The sequence below is a fragment of the Micromys minutus genome (assembly GCF_963924665.1).
Source record: "Micromys minutus genome assembly, chromosome: X".
Taxonomy (NCBI): domain Eukaryota; kingdom Metazoa; phylum Chordata; class Mammalia; order Rodentia; family Muridae; genus Micromys; species Micromys minutus.
In genome coordinates, this window is record NC_137970.1 from 38,271,133 (window position 1) to 38,281,182 (window position 10,050).

Consider the following 10,050-nt stretch of genomic DNA (forward strand, 5'->3'; position numbering starts at 1 on the left):
TGGAGTGAGGTGGAATCTCAGGGTTGTTTTAATTTGCATTTCCCTGATGGGTAAGGATGTCAAGCACTTCCTCAGATGTTTCTCGGCCATCCGGTGTTCCTCAACTTAAAATGTTTTGTTTAGCTCTGTACCCCATTTTTTAATAGGGTTATTTGATTCTCTGGTGTCTAGCTTTTGAGTTCCTTGTATACCTTAGATATTAGGCCTCTATCTGATGTGGTGTTGGTAAAGATCTTTTCCCATTCTGTTGGTTGCCGTTTTGTTTTCTTGACCATGTCCTTAGCCTTACAGAAACTTTGCAATCTCATTAAGTCCCATTTGTTAATCTTTGACCTTAGAGCTTGAGCCATCGGTGTTTTGTTCAGGAAATTTTCTCCTGTGCCTATGTGTTCTAAGGTTTTCCCTACTTTCTCATCTAATAGTTTCAGTGTATCTGGTTTAATGTGGAGATCTTTGATCCACTTGCACTTGAGCTTTGTACAAGGAGATAAGAAAGGGTCTATTTTCATTCTTTTGCATGCTGAGTGCCAGTTGGACCAGCACCATTTGTTGAATAGGCTGTCCTTTTTCCATTGAATGTTTACTGCTCCTTTTTCAAAAATCAGGTGACCATATACATGAAGGCTCATTTCTGGATCTTCTATTCTATTCCATTGATGCACATGCCTATTTCTGTACCAGTACCATGCAGTTTTCAGCACAATTGCCTTGTAATATAGCTTGAGGTCAGGGATAGTGATTCCCGCAGATGTTTTTTTGTTGTTGAGGATGGATTTCACTATTCTAGGTCTTTTGTTATTTCATATCAAATTGCACATTGATCTTTCCAATTCCATGAAGAACTGGGTTGGAATTTTGATGGGGATTGCATTGAATCTGTAGATTGCTTTTGGTAGGATGGCCATTTTTAAGATGTTGATTTTTCCAATCCATGAGCATGGGAGATCTTTCCATTTTCTGAGATCCTCCTCAATTTCTTTCTTTGGAGGTTTGAAGTTCTTGTCATACAGGTCCTTCACTTGCTTAGTTAGAGTTACACCAAGGTATTTCATAGTTTTTGTGACTATTGTGAAGGGTATTGTTTCCCTAATTTCTTTCTCCACATGTTTGTTTTTTGAGTATAGGAAGGCTACTGATTTGTTTGAGTTAATTTTGTATCCAGCCACTTTGATGAACTTGTTTATCAGCTGTAGGAGTTCTCTGGTGGTATTTTTGGGGTCACTCAAGTACACTATCATGTCATCGTCAAAGAGTGATGTTTTTATCTCTTCCTTTCCGGTTTGTATCCCCTTGATCTCCTTTTGCTGTCTAATTTCTCCAGCCAGTATTTCCAATACTATGTTGAATAGGTAGGGGGAGAGTGGGCAGCCTTTCGAGTCCCTGATTTTAGTGGGATTGCTTCAAGTTTCTCGCCATTAAGTTTGATATTGGCTGTTGGTTTGCTGTATATTGCTTTTATTATGTTTAAGTATCGACCTTGGATTCCTGTTCGTTCCAGGACTTTTAACATTAAGGGGTGTTGGATTTTGTCGAATGCTTTCTCAGTGTCTAGTGAGATGACCATGTGATTTTGATCTTTTAGTTTGTTTATATGGTGGATTACATTGATGGATTTCCTTATGTTAATCCATCCCTGCATTCCAGGGATGAAGCCTACTTGGTCATGATGAATGATCGTTTTGATGTGTTCTTGGATTCGGTTTGCAAAAATTTTGTTGAGTATTTTTGCATCAATGTTCATAAGTGATATTGGTCTGAAGTTCTCTTTCATTGTAGGGTCTTTATGTGGTTTAGGTACGAGGGTAATTGTAGCCTCAAAAAATGAGTTGGGTAATATTCCATCTGATTCTATCTTTTGGAATAATTTGAAGAGTATTGGTGTTATATCCCTAATAAATGTCTGATAAAATTCTGCACTGAACCTGTCTCAACCTGGGCTTTTTTTGGTTGGGAGCCTTTTGATGACTACTTCTATTTTTTTAGGTATTATAGGATTATTTAGATGGTTTACTTGGTCCTGTTTTAACTTTGGGATCTTGTATCTGTCTAGGAATCCGTCCATTTCCTCGAGATTTTCCAATTTTGTGGAGTATAAGTTTTTGTAGTAGGATCTGATGATTTCATGAATTTCCTCAGTTTCAGTTGTTATGTCACCACTTTCCTCTCTGGGGTTGTTAATTTGGATACTCTCTCTTTGCCCTCTAGTTAGTCTTGCTAGGGGTTTATCAATCTTGTTGTTTTTCTCAAAGAACCAACTCTTTGTTTTGTTGATTTTTTCAATGGTTCTTTTTGTTTCTATTTGGTCTATTTCTGCCCTAATTTTGATTACTTCTTGCCTTCTACTCTTTTTGGGTATATCTGCTTCCTTTTGTTCTAGGGCTTTTAGCTGTGCTGTCAGGTTGCTGATGTAAGCTCTCTCCAGTTTCTTTTTGGAGGCACTTAGGGCGATGAGTTTTCCTCTCAATACTGCTTTCATTGCATCCCATAGGTTTGGGTATGTTGTGTTTTCGTTTTCGTTGAATTCTAGAAAATCCTTAATTTCTTTCTTTATTTCTTCTTTGACCCTGCTATCATTTAACACAGCGTTGTTTAGTTTCCATGTGTATGTGGGCTTTTTGTTGTCTTTGTAGTTGTTAAAGACCAGCCGTAGACCATGTTGATCTGAGAGGATGCATGGGAGTATTTCAATCTTCTTATATCAATGGAGGCTCATTCTGTGTCCAATTATGTGGTCAATTTTCAAGAAGGTGCCATGGGGTGGTGAGAAGAATGTGTATTGTTTTACTTTAGCATAATATGTTTTGTATATATCTATTAATTCTAGTTGGTTCAAAGTCTCTGCTAGTTTTACAGTGTCCTTGTTCAGTTTCTCTTTCCATGATCTATCCATTGGTGAGAGTGGGGTATTAAAGTCTCCCACTATTATTGTGTGGGGTGAAATGTATTTTTTGAGCTTTAGTAAGGTTTCTTTTATGAATGTGGGTGCTTTTTTATTTGGAGCATATATGTTAAGGATTGAGAATTTCTCCAGACAGATTTACCCGGTAATGAGTAAAAAGTGTCCTTCCTTACATTTTTTGATAACTTTTGGTTGGAAATTTACTTTATTCGATATTAGAATAGCCAATCCAGCTTGCTTCTTGGAGCTGTTTGCTTGGAAGTTTTTTTCCCACCCTTTTACTCTGAGATAGTGTCTGTCTTTGTCTCTGAGATGAGTTTCCTGTATACAGCAAAAGGCTGGATTTTGTTTATGTGTCCAGTCTGATAGTCTATGTCTCTTTATTCGGGAGTTGAGACCATTTATGTTAATAGATATCAAGGAATAGTTGTTTCTGTTTCCTGCCATTATTGAATTTTTGGGTTGAGTTGTGTCTGTGTTTTTTTTTTTTTTTTTTTCTTCTTTTAGTTTTTGATTTGCCTTGAAATATCTTCGTCTCTCCATTGATGGTGATTGATAGTTTTGCTGGGTATAGCAGCTTAGGCTGGCACTTGTGCTCTCTTAAGGAGTGCATGATGTCTGTCCAGGCTCTTCTAGCTTTCATAGTCTCTGTTGAGAAATCGGGTGTGAGTCTGATTGGGTGTAAGTCTGATTGGTCTGCCTTTATATGTTACCTGACCTTTTTCCCTTACTGCTTTTAGTATTCTTTCTTTGCTTTGGGCCCTTGATGATTTAGGAACGAGGGTTATTGTAGCCTCAAAAGATGAGTTGGTAGAGTTCCATCTGATTGTATTTAGTGGAATAGTTTGGAGAGTAATGGTGTTAGGTCGTCAATAAATATTTGATAAAATTCTGCACTGAACCCATCCGGATCTGGGTGTTTTTTGGTTGGGAGGCTTTAAATGACTGCTTCTATTTCTTTATTTATTATGGGATTATTTAGATGGTTATATTTTCCTGGTTTAACTTTAGTATCTGGGATCTGTCTAGGAATTCATCCATTTCCTCCAGATTTTCCAGCCTAGTTGAGTATAGGCTTTTGTAGTAGGATCTGATGATTTCTTGAATTTCCTCATTTTCAATAATTATGTCTCCACATTCATTTCTGATTTTGTTAATTTTGACACTCTCTCTTTGCCCTCTAGTTAGTCTGGCTAAGGGTTTAGCAATCTTGTTAATTTTCTCATAGAACCAGCTCTTGGTTTTGTTGATTCTTTGAATGGATCTTTTTGTTTCTATTTGGTCTATTTCTGCCCTAAGTTTTATTATTTCTTGCTGACTACTCCTCTTCGGTGTATCTACTTCATTTTTTGTAGAGCTTTCAACTGTGCTCTCAGGTTGCTAGTGTATGCTCTCTCCAGTTACTTTTTAGAAGCAGTCAGAGCTATGAGATTTCCTCTCAGTACTGCTTTCATTTCATGCCATAGTTTTGGATATGTTGTGTTTTAATATTCATTGAATTTTAGAAAATCCTTAATTTCTTTTTTTTTATTTCTTCTTTGACCCTGCTGTCATTTAATAGAACATTGTTTAGTTTCCATGTGTATATGGGATTTTTGTTGTCTTTGTTGTTATTAAGGCCAGCCTTCGACCATGGTGATCTAAAAGGATGCATGGGAGTATTTCAATCTTCTTATATCTGTTGAGTCTTGTTTTGTATCAGATTATATGGTCAGTTTTCTAGAAGGTGCTGTGAAGTCTGAGAAAAAGATGTATTCTTATGTTTTAGGCTGATATGCTCTGTAGATATCTATTAATTCCTGTTGGTTCATAATGTCTGCTAGTTTTGCAGTGTCCTTGTTCACTTTCTGTTTCCATGATCTGTCCATTGTTGACAGTGGGGTATTATGTTCTCCCACTACAATTGTGTGGGGTGCAATGTATTTTTTGAGCTTTAATAGGGTTTCTTTTATGAATATGGGTGCTTTGTATTTGGAGCATATATATTAAGGATTGAGAGTTCTTCTTGACAGATTTCCCCTGTAATGAGTATAAAGTGTCCTTTCTTATTTTTTTGATAAATTTTGGTTGAAATTTTACTTTATTCGATATTAGAGTGGCCACTCCATCCTGTTTCATGGGGTCATTTGTTTGGAAGTTTTACCTCACTTTTACTCTGAGTTAGTTTCTATATTTGTCTCTGAGATGAGTTTCCTGTATGCAGCAAAATGCTGGAATTTGTTTATGTATCCAGTCTGATAGCCTATATCTTTTTATTGTTTGTTGACTCTATTTATGTTAACAGATACCAAGGAATTGTGGTTGCTGTTTCCTGCTATTATTGCGTTTGTAGTTTGAATTGTGCCTAGGTGTCTTTCTTCTTTTGGTTTTCTTGCTTAGGAATTTTCATGTTTGTACTAGAATGTTGTTCCAGTCATTGTATTTGGTTTTCCACCTATAATTTGTTGTAGTTCTGGGTTTGTGGTCAGATATTGTGTAAATTTAGTTTTGTCTTGGAATATCTTAGTCTCTACATCTATGGTGTTCAATAATTTTGCTGGGTATAGCAGCTTGGGCTGGCAGTTTTGTTCTCTTAGGGTCTGCATGATGTCTGTTCAGGCTCTTCTAGCTTTCATAGTCTCTGTTGAGAAATCAGGTGTGATTCTGATTGGTTCTGTTTTCTTCTAGTTCTTTGAGTTCTTTGAGTGTTTTTCTTGTTTCTTCTTTAAAAGCTTCTAATTCTTTATGCTTTTCCTCCCATTCTTGTTTCAGGATATCTATCATCATCTTGAGGTAGGATTTCCGGTCTGAGTCTTCTTTTTCTGGAGTGTTTGGCATTCTGCTGTTTGTTGTGGTGGGAGAGTTGGGTTCTAGTGTTGCCAGGTTGTCTTGGTTTCCCTGTGGTATGTTCTTTTGCTTTCCTCTTGCCATCTTGTTGTTAGTGATTGGTTCTTGCCTTTTCCTTTTTCCGGGCCTGTTTCTGCTGTTCCTGGTGGCAGATGGTCCAAGCACCTGTTCTGCACCCAAAAGCCACCAGCTGGGAATAGAGAGCCCAATGCAGGGTTCCTGGTTCCCTGAATCAAGCCAGCAGACCGCACTTTCCTCGTGCTCAGCAGTGATCTCTCTTCCCCCTGGATACTCAGAATGCCTTTTCACCAAGCCTGTGTCCCTGGACCTCCTCTGTTCCTGGTGGCAGATCCATTTTTTGAATCTTATTGTACCCAGTAAAAATATTTTTTCCCATTGGGTAAGAATAATTGGCTAACAAAACCAATATTTTTAAGTGGTCACAATATTTCTGTAAATAAAATACTTACATGTTGAAATAACACCCAGAAACTTTCATTATCAAATACAACTAGAATTTTAATCAAAATTCATGATCAGTTTCTCAAACTTATGGAGATTTCTTGTCTTTGTTATTCACTTTGACCAAATTTGTAGTGCAATCAAAAATCCTATAGGATTTATTATTTCCCCTAACTCCTCCACTGGGGTCCCTGTGCTCAGTCTGATGGATGGCTAGAAATCAGTATGGTGATTACTCAAACAATTGGATGTAGAACTAACTGAGGAACATGCTATACCACCTGGGTAAATACTCAATATATGCTTGAACACATAACAAGGACACATGCTTCACTATGTTCATAGCAGCCTTCCTTGTAAAATTCAGGAGCTGGAAAGAACTCAGATGTCCTTTAACCACCAGAAGGATTTCCATAATAGTTGTACCTTCTTGCAATCCCACCAACAATGAAGGAGTGTTCATCTTTCTCCACATCCTCATCAGCATCTGCTGTCACCTGAGATTTTTTTTCTTAGCCATTCTGAACGGTGTGTGGTGTAATATCAGGGTTGTTTTTTATTTGAATCTCCCTGATAACCCAGGATGTTGAACATTTTTTGGATAATTCTTGTCCATTAGGGTTTCCTCAGTTGAGAATTCATTGTTTTGCTCTGTACGCAATTATTAATAAGGTTATTTGGTACTCTGGAGTTGAATTTCTTGAGTTATTTGTATATATTAGATATTAGCCATCTCTTGGATATAGGATTGGTGAAGATCTTTTCTCAATCTGTTGGTTGTTGTTTTGTCCTATTCCCTTTGTAATTTTATGAGCTTCTGTTTGTCAGTTCTTGGTCTTATAACATAAGCCATTGGTATTATGTTGAAGAAATTTTCCTCTTAGCCAATGTATTGGAGATAAAAATTTGTATTGTTATTCCAGAAGATTTTAAGGTATATGAATATAAGAGGAAATTTTTGACTTCTAACTAACTGACTATATGATGAATAAAAATTAAGAAAATGTTTTCTCACTGAGAAAAGAATCCTGAATCTTAACTAAAAAATATCTAGTTAACTAAATATTTAGATAACTAAAAATGGAACAAAGATATTGTATTAAATGCTGCAAGGGAAATAGAACAAGCAACCTCTAAAGGAAGATTTGCTATAGAATTACACCTGACTTCTCATCAGAGTCTAAAAGCTGGAAGTGCTCAGACCAATGCCAAATAGACTCTAAGGGACCATAGATTTTAGCTCTGACTATGATATTCAGTAAAAATTTCAATCACAATAGATGGAGGAAACAAGATATCCCATGATAAATACATACTACGTATTTACCCCACAGAAAACTACAGAAGGAAAAAATCTAATATAAGGAAGTAAATACAATCATGAAATATGAAAAGAAAATAATTGAGCTTAAGTAAATCTATTAGAAGACACACACATGCATACAAACAGGCACACACACACACGAAAACCTACTACCACCACTATTAAAAACAACAGCAACAAAAACAAAATTACAGTAATTAGCAATCATAGGTGACTGATATTATTCAGTACCAATGGTTTCAATTATCCAATTAAGAAACAGACTAAGAGAATGGATATGAAAACAGGATAATTATTTGCTCCATGTAAAAAAATACACCTTAACATCAAAAAATATAAAGAATGTAAAATACCTTGGTGTGACTTTAACCAAGCTGGTGAAGGATCTGTATGACAAGAATTTCAAGTCTCTGAAGAATGAAAAAAAAAAAAAAAAAAAAAAAAAACCCTCAATCTACTGATTCAATGCAATCTCCATCAAAATTCCACCTAATTTTCATAGTTAGAAAGAGTATTATGCAAATTTATTTGGAATAACAAAAATCCCATAAACTAGTCTCAAAAATTAAAGAACATCCAGGGGAATCACCATTCCTGACCTCAAGATGTTTACAGCTCAATCATGATAAAAAACAAACAAACAAACTTGGTATTGCTACAGGCAGGTAGATCGATGGAATAGAATTGAAGACCCAGAAATGAACTCACATAACTATAGTCACTTGATCTTTGAGAAAAGAGCTAAAAACATTCAATGGAAAATGGACAGCCTCTTCAACAAATGGTGCTGTTTCAATTGGCAATCAGCATCCATAAGAAAGCAAATGGTTCCATTCTTATCTCTCTGTCCAAAGCTCAAGTGCAACTGGATCAAAGACCTTCACACAAAATGAGGTACACTGAAACTAATAGAAAAGAAAGTGGGGAAAATCTTAGAGCACATTGGCACAGGGGGAAATTTGCTGAACAGAACTCTAATGGCTTATGCTCTAAGACCAAGAATCTACAAATGGGAGCTCAGAAAGTAGCAAAGCTTCTGTAAGACAAAGGACACTGCCAAAAGAGCAAAAAGGCAACCAACAGATTGGGAAAAAATCTTTACCAATCCTATATCTGACAGTGGACTAATATCTAATATAAACAAATAACTAAAGTTATACTCCAGAGAATCAAATAATCCTATTAAAAATGGGATAGAGAGCTAAACAAATAATTCTTAACTGAGGAATACTGAATAGCTGAGAATCGCCTAAAAATGCTTAACATCCCAAGTCATCAGGGAAATTCATGAAAACAACCTTGTGATTCCACCTCATTCCACTCAGAATGGCTAAGATAGAAAACTCAGGTGACAGTAGATGCTGAAGAAAATGTGGAGAAAGAGAACACTCCTCCATTGTTGGTGGGATTGAGAGCTAGTACAACCACTCTAGGAATCAATCTGGCAGTTACTTAAAAAAATAGAAATAGTACTATCTGAGCACCCTGCTATACCACTCCTGGACATATACCCAAATGGGCTCCAATATATAAAGAGACATGCTCCACCAATGTTCATCACAGCCCTATTTGTAATAGCCAGAAGATGAAAAAGAAAAAAAAAACAGATGTGCTTAAACAGAGGAATGGATACAGAAATTATGGCTCATTTACACAATGGAGTACTAATCAGCTATTAGAAACAATGACTTTTTGAAATTTCTATGGAAATGGACATAAATAGAAACTATTTACCTCGTGAGTGAGGTAACCCAGTAGCAAAAGAACACACATGGTATGTACTCAGTAACAAGTGGATACTAGCCCCCAAAACTGTGAATACCTATGAAAAAAATTAACAGACTTCATGAAGCTCACAGAGAAGGCAGACAGAATGTGGATGCCTGAGTTCTTCTTAGAAGAAAAAGCAAAACATTCATGGGAGTAAATACAAGGTCAAATAGAGGAGTATGGATTGAAGAAAAGTTCAGTCAGAGACTGCCTCACCTGGGGATCCACCATATTTGCAGTCACCAAATTTGATGATGCCCTTAAGTGCCTACTGGCAGGAACCAGATATGGATATCTAATCAGACGCTCTGCCAGAGTCTTACAGATAGAATTGAGGATGTTTGTAACTTACCATCAGAATGAACACAGCGACCCTAATGAGAGAGCTAGAATATGGACTGGAGGAGCACTAAGGGTTTGTAACTCCATGAAACAAAGAACATCATCAAACAAACAAATTTTCCACAACTCCCAGGATCTAAAACACCAACCAGTGAGTATGCATGGAGAGACCTATGGTCCCAGTTTCATATGTAGCAGAGGATAGCATTCTCTGGGATCCAGCTCAAAGGGAGGCCCCAAAGCCTGACACTGTTCTTGAGGCTATGGAGTACTCACAAAAAAAAGGCTTATCATTACTGTCCTCTTAAAAACCCAACAAGCATCTGAAAGAGCCAGATGTAGATACTTACACCAAACCAATGGACAGAATCTGGTGAACCTTGTAGTTGAATTAGGGAAAAGTTGAAAGAAGCTGAGGAAGAGGGAA